The 16,516-nt window shown below is 38.2% G+C and overlaps 1 pseudogene; it reads right to left on the bottom strand.

Annotated features, from left to right (window-relative positions):
- Nucleotides 1-11,449: 11,449 nt before the first annotated feature.
- On the bottom strand, nucleotides 11,450-12,433 carry LOC129641515 (olfactory receptor 9K2-like; annotated as a pseudogene).
- Nucleotides 12,434-16,516: the final 4,083 nt, after the last annotated feature.

The following is a 16,516-nucleotide window of genomic DNA, read 5'->3' as shown; positions in this document are numbered from 1 at the left end:
TTTATAATATCCAGGGCATGGAAGCAACCTAGATGTCCATCAGCATATGAATGGATAAGAAAGCAGTGGTACATATACACAATGGAGTATTACTCAGCCATTTAAAAGAATACATTTGAATCAGTTCTAATGAGGTGGATGAAACTGGAGCCGATTATACAGAGTGAAGGAAGCCAGAAAGAAAAACAACAATAGAGTATACTAACGCATATATATGGAATTTAGAAAAATGGAAACGACAACCCTGTATGAGAGACAGCAAAAGATACACAGATATATAGAACAGTCTTTTGCACTCTGTGGGAGATGGGGGAGAATGATTTGGGAGAATGGCATTAAAACATGTATAATATCATATAAGAAATGAATCGCCAGTCCAGGTTTGATGCATGATACAGGGTGCTCGGGGCTGGTGCACTGGGATGACCCAGAGGGATTGTATGGGGAGGGAGATGGGAGGGGAGTTCAGGATGGGGAACACGTGTACACCCGTGGTAGATGAATGTTGATGTATGGCAAAACCAATACAATACTGTAAAGTAAAAATAAATAAATAATAAGATTACAGATAAACTAAACTGAATATTAATTAATGGTTGATAAAGTTAAAACAAGGTAGAAGCGAGTAATGACTTCTAATGTTTGAGCATCTCTAACTGGGTAAATACCACCTAACAAAATGAAAAGAAAAGTATAAGTAATAACACTTAATCATTAAGAGTTAACAAAATAAAGTCAGGTCAGACTGAGCTTTCTCATCCTGGTTTGCCTATGTGCTTGATAGTCAATTGTCTTGACTTTACAGAAAGTCTTCTCAGTTTAATAAAAGAATACTAAGGTTCCGTGAGCAAAGAACCTGTGCCTGGGAATTAGGTGAGGTGAAACTGAAAAGAATTACGAATTTCTTGAAGGCTTGTTCCATTATAGGACTCAGTGTGTTGCATGAAAGATTCTGTATTTTACAAGCAAAAGAGTGGCAGTAAAACATGCCTAAATAAACTGAAGATCACATTTATCTAAAACATTATTACTACTTTAATCTCATCTTGTGGCATCTCATTACATTTATAATTATAGCTGATTGTAGAGTCATAACTAGCTAATTTTACTAAATGGGAGTGTTCATGGTATTTACTCCTCTCTCAGCTGCTGCTACACTAACAACAATTATATTTAAAAATTTAGCCTCCTTTTAATATTCCATTTTAATATAATAAATATCTAAATAAATTGTTAGTTAAAATAATAAATATATAATTATTATGATTAAGCAAAACTAAATTCTCTATTTTATTGTGCAGCTTCCTATTCTTCAGGTGAAGATGAAACCTTTTCAAAAAAAAAAAAAAAAGATGTTTCTGAACCATTGCTCAAAAATATAAATTCTTGGAAATAAAGAAGACCTGCACATTATTTTTTTAAACACTTTATTGAGGAAAAATTGGTTTGAAATAAACAGTATGTATTTAAATAAAACAACTCTGTGAGTTTTGTGGCCAATAAAAACACCACCGCATAAGATACAGAATATTTCCTTCATTTCCAAATGGTGGATTACGGCTCTTTTCAGGCCATTCTTCCCTCCAAGCCCATCTCCAGATAACCAGTGATCTGGATGGTATGTAGTAGAATCATACAGCATGTCATCTTTTCTCTCAGGCTTCTTCACTGTGTAAAATGATTTTGAGATTTCTTCATTTTATCATGTATAAGTAACCCATTCTTTTTATTACTGAGTAATTTTCCATTTTCCATTGTACATATATACCAATTTTGTTTATACACTCTTAAACAAATGGGCAATTGAGGTTTGATCAGCTTTTAGATATTGTGAATAGAGCTGATATGTGTTCATATGTGTTTGCCTAGTTTGTTTTCCTTATCTTTGCTGATTTTTGAAGCTTGAGATTCTGAGATCTCATAATAAATATGTTTGATTTTAAGAGACTACCAGGGAAATATCTGAAAATAAAGAACAAACAAAAAAATATTTACTGAACAAAATCTACTAAATCTCAGGAAGACTGAGAATCTGACATTTGAGCAAGAACCCACTCCTTCCCTGCCCTGTCTCGTCCCAGCAGAGCTGAAAGTACACTCAGGCAAGTACAGGCAGGGACATAGAGATGCCTCTGACCCTGGGTCACAGTCAAAGGCTACCATGTCCCCTTGATTGTTGTTGCTGCGAACATTACTTGTCCCCTCCAGCTCCACATTGAACAAGGTCTATGCAATGGAAGGGTAGCTAAAACATATGATGATCTCTACCCAGCCCCCATTCAAAAGGTCTACCCTAAGAATGCCAGGCCAAGAGTACTGGGCCCCAATTCCAGCTACTCCCATTCTCTTAAAGGACAGAAGTTTTGTGCTCAGAACACCATAGGCTAGTGACCTCACTCAGAAAATTTCTCCTAAAGCAGGAGTGTCATTCTAAGCAAACTGGACCACTGTACCTGCTTGTTTCAGAACAGATGAACGCAGGTTTTACCTAGAAAGAAAGTTGTACCATGATAGTGGAGGCCTCCACAGCTCTCTCCACTTGAATTGACTCTATTTAGAAAAACATGTGTAGGCAATTTAAGCTTAAGTGAACTCCAAAACTTAAAAATATTTGGTATAAGCAATTAAGAGGAGACTAGTGATCCCATGAGAGTGAAAAGCTTACTGTAGATCAACTACAAGGCTATCTTGTGCACAGGGCCATGCTCATTAAGTTCGGTTCAGTTTAGTCACTCAGTCGTGTCTGACTCTTTGCAACTGCATGACCTGCAGCACACCAGGCCTCTCTGTCCATCACCAACTCCCAGATTCCACCCAAACCCATGTCCATTGAGTCGGTGACACAATTCAACCATCTCATCCTCTGTCATCCCCTTCTCTTCCTGCCCTCACTCTTTCCCAGAATCAGGGTTTTTTCAAATGAGGCAGCTCTTCGCATCAGGTGGCCAAAGTATTGCAGTTTCAGCTTCAACATCAGTCCTTCCAATGAACACCCAGGACTGATCTCCTTTAGGATGGACTGGTGGATCTCCTTGCAGTCCAAGAGACTCTCAAGAGTCTTCTCCAACACCACAGTTCAAAAGCATCAATTCTTCGGTGCTCAGCTTTCTTTATAGTCCAAATCTCACATCCATACATGACCACTGGAAAAACCATAGCTTTGACTACACGGAACTTTCTTGACAATGTAATGTCTCTGCTTTTTAATATGCTGTCTAGGTTGGTCATGACTTTCATCCAAAGAGTAAGCGTCTTTTACTTTCATAGCTGCAATCACCATCTACAGTGATTTTGGAGCCCAGAGAAATAAAGTCAGCCACTGTTTCCCCATCTATTTGTCATGAAGTGACAGGACCGATGACATAATCTTTGTTTTCTGAATATTGAGCTTTTGGCCAACTTTTTCACTCTCCTCTTTCACTTTCATCATGAGGCTCTTTAGTTCTTCACTTTCTGCCATAAGGGTGGTGTCATGTGCATATCTGAGGTTACTGATATTTCTCCTGGCAATCCTGATTCCAGCTTGTGCTTCCTCCAGCCCAGCATTTGTTATGACATACTCTGCATCAGTACAGTCAGTTCAGTTGCTCAGTCGTGTTCGACTCTTTGCAACCCCATAAAACGCAGCATGATAGGGCTCCCTGGTCATCTCCAACTCCCTGAGTTCACCCAAACCCACGTCCATCGAGTCAGTGATGCCATCCAGCCATCTCTTCCTCTGTCCTCCCCTTCTTCTCCTGCCCCCAATCCCTCCCAGCACCAGAGTCTTTACAATGAGTCAGCTCTTCGCACGAGGTGGCCAAAGTACTGGAGTTTCAGCCTTAGCATCATTCCTTCCAAAGAAATCCCAGGGCTGATCTCCTTCAGAACGGACTGGCTGGAACTCCTTGCAGTCCAAGAGACTCTCAAGAGTCTTCTCCAACACCACAGTTCAAGTACTCGGCATATAAATAAATAAACAAACAAACCAGGTGACAACATACAGCCCTGACGTACTCCTTTTCCTATTTGGAACCAGTCTGTTGTTCCATGTCCAGTTCTAACTGTTGCTTCCTGACCTGCATACAGATTTCTCAAGAGGCAGTTCAGGTGGTCTGGTATTCCCATCTCTTTCAGAATTTTCCACAGTTTATTGTGATCCCCACAGTCAAGGGCTCTGGCATAGTCAATAGAGCAGAAATAGATGTTTTTCAGGAACTCTCTTGATCTAACTATGTGCTGATGGTTGCAGTTGCACTCCCAACCTGGTCGTTTTATGGCCCGAGGTGATCCAGCCCTCAGGTCTACAGGCTCTATGGTCAGATTGATGGCAAACTCTAAGAGGGTTTACACCAAAGGGGACCTTTCCAGACATCTGCTGCCAGTCCCGCAATCCATGTGGTGAGTCCCTGCTGACTGAAGCCTCCTCAGGACACCCTCCAACAAAAGCAGGTAGTTCAGTCAGTTTCCTGTGGAGTCACTGCTCCTTTCTTCCTAGTCTTGGTGCACAAGGTTTTGTTTGTTCGTTTAAACTGAAGTCTCTGATTGCCCTAGTCCTGTGGAAGTCTTGTAATCAAATCTTGCAGGCCTTCAAGGTCAGATTCCCTGGGGATTCCTAGTCCCTTTGTCAGGTCCACAGGTTGGGAAGCCTGATGTGGGGTTCTGAACCTACACAACAGAAGGAGAACTTTTTCTCTAGTTTTTGGGTCACTGACCAGTGGGTTTGGGATTTGATTTTATCATGATTGTGCCCCTCCTACTGTCTCACTGTGGCTTCTTCTTTGTTTTTGGATGTGGAGTATCTTTTTTTAGTAGGTTCTGGCATCCTCCTGGCAATGGTTGTTCAGCAACTTGTTGTGATTTTAGTGTTCACAGGAGGAGATGAGTGCACATCCTTCTACTCTGCCAACTTGAACTGGAAGCTGCCTATATCTTTTTGAATTATGGTTTTCTGTGGGGTGACTTTGGAGTAACATAGGTATTAGCAAGATCAGACTGTCATAGCTGCATCTGTGATTGCAAGGCATGAGAAGAGGTGGTATTAAAGTATCACAGAAGCCTGGCAATCTCTTCAAGACTGAGAACCATGGTGAGGTTTGCCCACTAGATGCTAGAACCAAAATAAGAAACAATCCAAGAAGCATACTGAAAGAGAAAGAAATACCTTCTCTTCTTACATCCTGACTTGTACCTTTATACTGTTAAAGCAGCCATAGACAAAAGGTAAATGAATGAGGGCAAGATTTGCTCTAGAGGCTATAGTTGTATGATCACTACTCTAGAATATACAAAGACTCCACAACAGTATGTTGGGAAATAAGAAACCATTTCTTTTACTGCAAATTTGGCATAATTCATTCTGTTACTTTCCTTATCTAATGAGTTTTTTATTTTGCCTTCATGTTCTGAAAAACAGAACATGTTTTTTCTGGATTTAGTGTTTTCATTTGGTCTTCCATTGTCCCGTCTTTTAGCACTTTAAGGATAGTATTCTATTGTCTTCAGTTTTGAATTTTTCTGGCCAAAATCCTTGCTTTATGTTTTGCTTGATAATATATTTTTTTTTCCTTTTTGTTTCTTTGATAGTATTTTTCATCCATTTTCAGAAATTTTATCCTGCTGTCCCTTCATTCCATTTTCTTTCTGTTCCTTTTACTTGGGTTTTTGTGAATTTTCTTGTATCTGCGTGTTTAGAGTTGCTATCTACTTTCAAATAAAATTTGACCATTATAGTTTCTACTATTTTTCTAATCAGCTCCTTTCTAATTATATTTGTAATATTTTCTCAGTTATCATTGAATGTCTGTTAGGTGTTTTTATTTTTTTATTTTTTTTTCATTTTTAACTATGATTGTGTTTGATTTGTTTCAATTGTTTTGTATTCGTTTAAATTTTTCTTGAATTGTTTCCTTTTTCTCATGAATTACAGTCATTTGCTGCTTGTTGTACAGTATCTAAATATGGTTGGTTCATTTAATTTCTACAAAGTTTATATTTTGTCATGGAAGACAGATTTTATAGTAATTACTTGCTCATGAGTAGATATGGAAGCATCTTAAGTTCTGTATTTTTCAATGTTATCTGAATTTTATATTTGTAGTATAAGCACACATTTCAGTGAGAATGTATTCTTCTTTGTATATTGAAGTGCATTAGTTGTTAATATTGTGGTTATGTCTTTTGAAGCTAAATTATTGATGGGGGTTGTGGCAAAAATGGCAGAGTAGGAAGACCTTGAGCTTACCTCCTCCCACAGACACACCAAAATTGCAACCACTTACAAAGAAGCTATCTATTTAAGTAACCTAAGGACTGTCAGAAAAATTTTCCACAACTAAAGACCTGAAGCAGGAACAACAGTGAGGTGGATAGGAGAGGCAGAGACACATTATACTCAGGACTGACACCCCTGGGTTAGCAACCCACAAGTGGAAGGAGTATCATATGTAGACGTCGTTGCCAATGAACACACAGCTGTTCAACATCCCCCCATTAGGCTTCCGAGTCCAGGAGGGCCTGCACAGGGAAGATAAGCCCTCAGAAAATCTAGCTTTGACAGCCTGAAAGCTTTCTATTTGGAAAATCTGGAAGGCTATAGGAAGCAGAAACATCACTCTTTAACCATGCATACAAAATGTCACACACTCTAAGTCCCAGTACACAAGCAGTAATTCGAAAGAAGCAAGGGTCAGACCCACCTGCTGATCTTGGAGAGCCTCCTGGATAGGTGAAGGCAACTGAGACTCCCCCTTGGAAAGGGAACACTGGAAGTAGCAATTTTGAGGAGCTCTTTCTACTGTGATGACATCAGCCTACCAAGTGTCATTTTGGAAACTTAAACCTATCAGTATGGAGGACATACCCACCCATGCTCAGTTCCAGCAGGTCAGTTCCAACCCAATCTCCACTGAGCTGTGCAGACAGCAAATCAGGGACCCATCGCCACCCCCAGGAGGCCAACACCAGCCTAACTATCCCTTGGCTAACCAGACAGCTGCATGAGGACCTGGCCCTACTCTCCAGTCATGTCATATCTGAGGTTATTGATATTTCTCCTGGCAATCCTGATTCCAGCTTCTGCTTCCTCCAGCCCAGCATTTGTCATTAGGTACTCTGCATCAGTACAGTCAGTTCAGTTGCTCAGTCATGTCCGATTCTTTGCAATCCCATGAATCACAGCACTCCAGGCCTCCCTGTTCATCCCCAACTCCCGGAGTTCACTCAAACCCACGTCCATCGAGTTAGTGACGCCATCCAGCCATGTCATCCCCTGTCGTCCCCTTCTCCTTCTGCCCCCAATCCCTCCCAGCATCAGAGTCTCTTCCAATGAGTCAACTCATTGGATGTTTTATTCTTTGTATATTGAAGTGCATTAGTTGTTAATATTGTGGATATATCTTTTGAAGCTAAATTATTGATGGGTGTTAAATTGGGCTCTTTGAACTGTGGTGTTGGAGAAGACTCTTGAGAGTCTCTTGGACTGCAAGGAGATCCACCAGTCCATTCTAAAGGAGATCAGTCTTGGGTGTTCATTGGAAGGACTAATGTTGAAGCTGAAACTCCAATACTTGGCCCCCTGATGCGAAGAGCTGACTCATTTGAAAAGACCCTGATTCTGGGAAGGATTGAAGGCAGGAGGAGAAGGGAATGACAGAGGATGAGATGGTTTAATGGTGCCACTGACTCAATGGACATGGGTTTGGGTGGACTCCGGGAGTTTGGTGATGGACAGAGAGGCCTGGTGTGCTGCAGGTCATGGGGTTGCAAAGAATCGCACAGTGCAACTAAACTGAACTGAACTTACTGAGGATGGCCCTGTGCACCAAATAGCCTCGTGGTTGGTCTACTGGTAGCTTTTCACTCTCATGGGACCACTAGTCTCCTCTTAATTGCTTATACAAAATATTTTTAAGTTTTGGAGTTCACTTAAGCTTGAATTGACTACGTGTTTTTCTAAATAAAGTGAGTCCAAGTGGAGAGAACTGTGGAGGCCTCCACTATCATGGTACAACTTTCTTTCTAGGTAAAACCTGCGTTCATCTGTTCTGAAACAAGCAGGCACAGTGGTCCAGTTTGCTTAGAATGACACTCCTGCTTTAGGAGAAGGTTTCTGAGTGAGGCCACTAGCCTATGGTGTTCTTAGCACAAAACTTCTGTCCTTTAAGAGAACGGGAGTAGCTGGAATTGGGGCCCAGTACTCTTGGCCTGGCATTCTTAGGGTAGACCTTTTGAATGGGGGCTGGGTAGAGATCATCACATGTTTTAGCTACCCTTGCATTGCATAGACCTTGTTCAATGTGGCACTGGAGGGGACAAGTAATGTTTGCAGCGACAACAATCAAGGGGACATGCTAGCTTTTGACTGTGACCCAGGGTCAGAAGCATCTCTATGTCCCTGCCTGTACTTTCATGAGTGCACTTTCAGCTCTGCTGAGACGAGAGAGGGCAGGTAAGGAGTGGGTTCTTGCTCAAATGTCATAGATTCTCAGTCTTCCTGAGATTTAGTAGATTTTGTTCAGTAAATATTTTTTTGTTTGTTCTTTATTTTCAGATATTTCCCTGGTAGTCTCTTCAAATCAAACATATTTATTACAAGATCTCAGAATCTCAAGCTTCAAAAATCAGCAAAGATAAGGAAAACAAACTAGGCAAACACATATGAACACATATCAGCTCTATTCACAATATCTAAAAGCTGATCAAACCTCAATTGCCCATTTGTTTAAGGGTGCATAAACAAAATTTGGAATATATGTACAATGGAAAATGGAAAATTACTCAGTAATAAAAAGAATGGGTTACTTATACATGATAAAATGAAGAAATCTCAAAATCATTTTACACAGTGAAGAAGCCTGAGAGAAAAGATGACATGCTGTATGATTCTATTACATACCATCCAGATCACTGGTTATCTGGAGATGGGTTTGGAGGGAAGAATGGCTTGAAAAGAGGTCTAATCAACCATTTGGAAATGAAGGAAATATTCTGTATCTTGATGTGGTGGTGAATTCATTGGGCACAAAACTCACAGAGTTGTTTTATTTAAATACATACTGTTTATTTCAAACCGATTATTCCTCAATAAAGTGTTTAAAAAAATAACATGCAGGTCTTCTTTAGATCCAAGAATTTATATTTTTGAGCAATGATTCAGAAACATTTTTTTTTTGAAAAGGTTTCATCTTCACCTGAAGAATAGGAAGCTGCACAATAAAATGGAAAGTTTAGTTTTGCTTATTCATAATAATTATATATTTATTATTTTAAGTAACAATTTATTTAGTTATTTCTTATATTAAAAATGGAATATTAAAAGGAGGCTAAATTTTTAAATATTATTGTTGTTAGTGTATCAGCAGCTGAGAGAGGATTAAATACCATGAACGCTCCCATTTAGTAAAATTAGCTAGTTATGACTCTACAATCAGCTATAATTATAAATGTAATGGGATGCCACAAGATGAGATTAAAGTAGTAATAATGTTTTAGATAAATGTGGTCTTCAATTTATTTAGGCATGTTTTACTAGCACTCCTTTGCTTGTAAAATACAGAATCTTTCATGCAACACGCTGAGTCCTATAATGGAACAAGCCTTCAAGAAATTCGTGATTCTTTTCAGTTTCACCTCACCTAAATCCCAGGCACAGGTTCTTTGCTCACGGGACCTTAGTATTCTTTTATTAAACTGAGAAATAAGACTTTCTGTAAAGTCAAGATAGTTGACTATCAAGCATATAGGCAAACCAGGATGAGAAAGCTCAGTCTGACCTGACTTAATTTTGTTAACTCTTAATGATTAAGTGTTATTACTCATACTTTTCTTCTCATTTTGTTAGGTGGTATTTCCCCAGTTAGAGATGCTCAAACATTAGAAGTCATTACTCACTTCTAGCTTGTTTTAACTTTATCAGCATTAATTAATATTCAGTTTAGTTTATCTGTAATTTTAAAGGTATTCCCTCTCTCCACTGTCATAAGACAGGATTATCTTCTTCTGTGAACATTTATCTACCACAATTACCAATGTGATTTTTCTAAAATGTCAATTTGAACACAATATATTCTTTAAAGAAAAATCCCTAGTGCTTCCCTGTGGTCTGCAGAAAATAAGCAAACTCCTTGTCTTCTTATACAGATGTGCACAATTTCCATGAATTTCCTTTTAAGTCTTAAATCTCACTCCCTCTCTTTTACATTAATATCAGGAATTAAATTTTTAGAAGTTTAACATATCATTATTTAATTGCATTTTCACAGAAACTTTTCTATTTCACCTTACTTAAGTTCATTTATGTTTACAAATGTACTTATGAAGTTTTCCCTGATAATTTATATTACTCATTTGTAGAAGCTGCTCTGTCTTTGTAATTTCTACCCTTGTGGCTCAGCTGGTAATGAATCTGCCTGCAATGAAGAAGACCTGGATTCAATCCCTGTGTTGGGAAGATCCCCTGGAGAAGGAAAGGGCTACCCACTTCAGTATCCTGGCCTAGAGAATTCCATGGACTGCCCATAGAGTTGCAAAGATTTGGACACGACTGAGAAACTTTCAGTCACTTTATTCACTGGGTTTATCATATGACATGTTATTAATAGCTCTCTATTTAGCTATTTTTTCCATCAATTAGTGTGAGCTCAAGTACAGAAATCATTTAAAATTGGGAATTTTTATAGGGCACAGTGTATATAAAACTTCAATAAGTATTAATTTGATGAATGAATTCTCACAGAGGCATATATAACAAAATATGAATTATATTTACTGTTGTTTATTTGTATTACAGTTTCCTTGTGAAAAGGTACAATTTTAAAAAACAATTTATCAGTTTATCAGCTTATTCAAATGAAGGGGAGAAATAATAATGATTCAGCCAAAGAAACCATGAGATAAATGTGCCACTCGGTTAGCCTCTGGACAATTAAGAGTTACTTACATTTCACACTTGGACTGTGTACTGCTGAGTATCTGATTCTCTCAATAGATATTCCCAAAGATTTCTTTAATAAATCTGGTACTTTGTTCTATCTTTCTTAATACATCAGACTGTGTTACCTCTACCAAGTGTGTGTGTGTGTGTGTGTGTGTGTATATATATATATATATATATATATATATAACATATGGTACTGACTCGAGATAAAAAATACATCCCAAACAACAGCCTCAAAGAGTCAGAAGTTGGAATATATATGTCCTAAAAACAAATTACATGGAAACCATTATCATTATCCAAAAGGAAGTACAGAGAAAGTCATTCCATTCCAAATCAACAGCCAGGCAAAATATAGTCCATCTTCCTGATGTATGTATTCTGATTAGGTCCAAATACATCTTCCAAAGTATATATTCTTAATATATGGGATTCAAACAAATAAAGTCTCTTAAGATTTGAATCAGTGCTTCTCTAAGTTATTATAAAGCTCAGCACTTTCAGAATATTACATTTACTTAATTCTATTTTCAGTTAATATAGAATTAAATAAACATAGTTTTTTCCCCAGGATCTTCCTCAGAGCTTCTTTGACATCTTTGTTTCTCAGAGAGTAAATAAAAGGATTCAACATGGGAGTGACCAGGGTGTAACACAAGGAGGCCACTTTACTCAGCTCTGGGAATCTGTCAGGGATGACATACATAAAGATGACGGCACCATACAGTACACTCACGACTCCCAGGTGAGAGCTGCAAGTGGAGAAGACTTTCTTTCGCCCCTCAGTGGAGCATATTTTTAGAACTGTGGATACAATATATATATATAAGACACAATAATTACAATTATGGTAGGCAAAATGATAATGGTACATAGGAAAAAGGATACCATATTAGGAATATAGAGATCAGAACAAGAAATCCTCAGAAGTGGACGCTCATCATAGTAAAAATGGTCAATGTTTCGAGAAGCACAAAAGGATAAAGTAAATGTCATGATGGTCTGAAGAACTGAGCTGATACAGCCAAAAAAATAGGAACCAGCCACCAACTGAACACAGAGATGTGTTGACATCTGCACAGAGTAGAGGAGTGGGTTGCAGATGGCAATGAAGCGGTCATAAGCCATGACTGCCAGGAGAAACCCCTCGGTCACAATGAAGAGGGCAAAGAGAAACAGTTGGGTCACACAGCCTGCAAATGAGATGGACTTGCTCTCAGACCAGAAGTTGCTCATAGTCTTGGGTGCAATAACAGATGAATAGAAGAGATCAACGAAGGACAGGTTGCCTAGGAAGAAATACATTGGTGTGTTCAGCCGGGGATCAGTCATAATAATGACCATCAGGCCAACATTTCCTAAAAGGATCATGGCATAGACAAGCAGAAAAAAAAGGAAGAGGAGGATGTGGAACTCTGGGTGGACCCTGAAGCCGACAAGAATGAAGTCAGTCACTTCTGAGTGGTTGCTTGTTTCCCTGTCACCCATGGCAGAAATCTGCTGAGAGGCACAAGGCAAAATAAATGAAACTGTGGCTTTGATTCTAGTGCTATTAATACTTTCTTAAATGTAGAATTAAATTACTTACTGCTTAATAAGATATTGCATACAAAACAATTTTAATGTCAGGAAGATGCAAGAATTTGAAGTAGATGTCATTAGGCTTCTTAAACTGTTATTCTATTAAGCAGTGAAAGATATCCTTTGGTTATTTTATTTAAATCATAATTGACAGGGGTTTCTGCAAGAAATTAGCCTATTTTATTGCCTAAAATCACTCACATTCTAAATTTCTATTCTTAAAATGTTTATAGCTAGATGCTTTCTTCATCTAAAATTGTAGTATGCACATTATCTAAAATAAAAGTATCTCATGTAATCTCTGCTACTGCTGCTCAGTCACTTCAGTCGTGTCTGACTCTGTGCGATCCCATAGATGACCTCCTACCAGGCTCCCCCACCCATGGGATTCTGCAGGCAAGAACACTGGAGTGGGTTGCCATTTCCTTCTCCAATGTAATCTATATGATAGTGTTTATAGCCCTCCTGAGAGTGAAGTTAGTGTTTGATTCATTACATTACAGTAGTAAATAAATTGAAAATATTTTTACCTTATTTAGCTCAATATATTTCATTTACCTTATTTATGTAGGCCATCTTTGAAAATAGAATAAAATAGCCATTATTTGCATAATTAATAACATCCAAAATTCACTAAGTGAAGATAAAGTTCTCTAGTGGAATTTTCAAATATTTTCCTTTTCTCAGGTCAAAGCCATTCTCCCAATATATACATTTTTATTGCCTCATTGTAAAGATTTCATTTCCATTAACAGTCATTTAAAAAATATCACAGTCATTTAAACTTCTTTTTGAGGCAGAGAAAGAAGGTAGTGAATATTCCAATCCTTACACTGCAGTGAATGACTTTCTACCAAGGCTCCATCACTTCAAGAGATCTCACTGTTTAGATAATGCAAGTAAAGTTCACTGATATACATAAAGGGAAATCCCTTTCCTGAATTCTGTTAAACCTTAGGTGTTTTAAGATAAATATAATTGGGTAACCATGGATATTTAAAGGCCATAGCAACTTGCATCGTCCAGAGTCCATGATCATGAACTAGAGTGTGGGTAGTGGTGTCTAAGATGGTGTTAGTTATTTAATGCCTGTGAAACCTTCATCAGGATATTTCAGCATTGAATTTTTGCTCATCCTCTGTGATGGATTCCACTGGGAGAGGAGTAATCGTAACGTCAATTATGGTACCGCAGGTGAAGACTCTTGGGCTGTTGTCCATGAGGACTGAAGTAACCTTAGGTACAAACAAATAGTCTAATAATAGACAAAAACAAGGGAAAAAGAGAAAAATTCACTTGAAATTATTACCAATAATTCATCAACCGAAAACCTTTGCAGATGAAGGACTCTTTGAACAAAATGTAAAGGCAAGCCGACTACATAGGAGAAAATATTTGCAAACAATACATTTTATAAGAGGTTAATATTCAAAATATGCCAAAAAAAACCACACATACAACTCAATTCAAAAACAAAAGTAAACAAACAAACAAAAAAGAAGCAAAAAGCAATCATTTTAAAAGCAAGCAGAGGATCTGAATATCCATTTTTCACAAAGACATATGATTGTCAACAGGCCTTAATTAACCTTAATTAGTATTCTCCTTTTTAAAATATCTAAACTGCTTTCTCTTCCTCTACTGGTTAAACTTTTACTAATACTGTATTATATTAAAAAGAAGACCTGGTCCCACATCATTTTGGTGTTTATACACTTATAAAACCCAGATAAAATATAAAAATGCTTTTTTTTTAATTTAGACAGTTATTTTCTAAAAATAAAATTAAAATACAAACATATTTAGGAAAAATGGCATTCTTAGAAAATTAGGCTTGTTAAGTAGCATACTATGACTGTGACTTTAATGTAGTCTTTCAGTCACCATGTAATTTTGAAAGAATTTTCAAATATAGATCCTGATCTTAAACTGTTTTTACAAAGGATTTTTTTAAATGTATTGAATACTATCATCTCTTCCAATATATTATCTAACTGTTTTGTATTTAAATATAGAAATACATAGAATTATCAACCATTACCTCACTTTGAATTTGTGATAGTGGGCATTTGCCATATCATGAAATATACCTACATTAAGAAGCATCAGTTCAGTTCAGTTCAGTCACTTAGTCGTATCCAACTCTTTGCGACCCCATGAATTGCAGCACGCCAGGCCTCCCTGTCCATCACCAACACCCAGAGTTCACTCAGACTCACGTCCATCCAGTCAGTGATGCCATCCAGCCATCTCATCCTCTGTCATCCCCTTCTCCTCCTGCCCCCAATCCCTCCCAGCATCAGAGTCTTTTCCAATGAGTCAACTCTTTGCATGAGGTGGCCAAAGTATTGGAGTTTCAGCTTTAGCATCATTCCCTCCAAAGAAATCCCAGGGTTGATCTCCTTCAGAACGGACTGGTTGGATCTCCTTGCAGTCCAAGGGACTCTCAAGAGTCTTCTCCAACACCACAGTTCAAAAGCATCAATTCTTCGGCGCTCAGCCTTCTTCACAGTCCAACTCTCACATCCATACATGACCACAGGAAAAACCATAGCCTTGACTAGACGGACTTTTGTTGGCAAAGTAATGTCTCTGTTTTTCAATATGCTATCTAGGTTGGTCATAACTTTCCTTCCAAGGAGTAAGCGTCTTTTAATTTCATGGCTGCAGTCACCATCTGCAGTGATTTTGGAGCCCCCCAAAATAAAGTCTGACACTGTTTCCACTGTTTCCCCATCTATTTCCCATGAAGTGATGGGACCAGATGCCATGATCTTCGTTTTCTGAATGTTGAGCTTTAAGCCAACTTTTTCACTCTCCACTTTCACCTTCATCAAGAGGCTTTTCAGTTCCTCTTCACTTTCTGCCATTAGGGTGGTGTCATCTGCATATCTGAGGTTACTGATATTTCTCCTGGCAATCTTTTTTTTTTTTTTTTAGGATTATTATTATTTTTTAATTTAATTTTATTTTATTTTTAAATTTCACATAATTGTATTAGTTTTGCCAAATATCAAAATGAATCCACCACAGGCAATCTTGATTCCAGCTTGTGTTTCTTACAGTCCAGAGTTTCTCATGATGCACTCCGCATATAAGTTAAATAAGCAGGGTGACAGTATACAGCCTTGACGTACTCCTTTTCCTATTTGGAACCAGTCTGTTGTTCCATGTCCAGTTCGAACTCTTGCTTCCTGACCTGCATACAGATTTCTCAAGAAGCAGGTCAGGTGGTCTGGTATTCCCATCTCTTTCAGAATTTTCCACAGTTTATTGTGATCCCCACAGTCAAAGGCATTGGCATAGTCAATAAAGCAGAAATACATGTTTTTCTGGAACTCTCCTGCTTTTTCCATGATCCAGCAGATGTTTGCAATTTGATGTCTGGTTCATCTGCCTTTTCTAAAACCAGCTTTGTTCGGAAGTGCAGCGCAAAATATCCTTGAAGGAGAAGGTCCTTGGGAAAATGGTGGAAGGCCAGAAGTACCCAGGCTTTGCAATAGCTGAAAAACATCTCCTGCTTTTAGCTATGCTCGGCGCCAAGATTTAATAATATTAAAGATGTTGCTTGAGAAAATGGGTCATGGGATAAACACCTGTGTCATTTAGAATGCACTGTCCTTGAAATATCTCTTACTGATTATGTCTTAACCCCGTACGCACTCTGCTGGCCATATACTCTAAGCTCTTTGTTCCTGCTTCTATAAAAAGGCTCGACTGCAGAAATATATTTGTCAGTCCTTGCAAGAGACTGTCCGAGTGTTGTTCTTTCAGGTTTGTCATTTCCAAGTCGGAGAGAAAATCCCCACAAGTGGCGCCACGAACAGGAACATGAAAGGAAGCCTGAACAAAGCGACGAGCCCTGCAGAAAGAGGCAAGCAGGATGGGACAACATAGCAATAAGATTCCTGTCATTTCTATAATGCACCATTTTCTGAAACAAAATGGTATTACTATTTCAAGAGATCAATTGAACGGTTGCTATCATATTTTACTGGAACAATTCATGGTTCCCAGAAG

Source organism: Bubalus kerabau, chromosome 1, assembly GCF_029407905.1.
Source record: "Bubalus kerabau isolate K-KA32 ecotype Philippines breed swamp buffalo chromosome 1, PCC_UOA_SB_1v2, whole genome shotgun sequence".
NCBI classification, from domain to species: Eukaryota; Metazoa; Chordata; class Mammalia; order Artiodactyla; family Bovidae; genus Bubalus; species Bubalus kerabau.
This window is presented reverse-complemented; position numbering and strand designations above follow the sequence as displayed.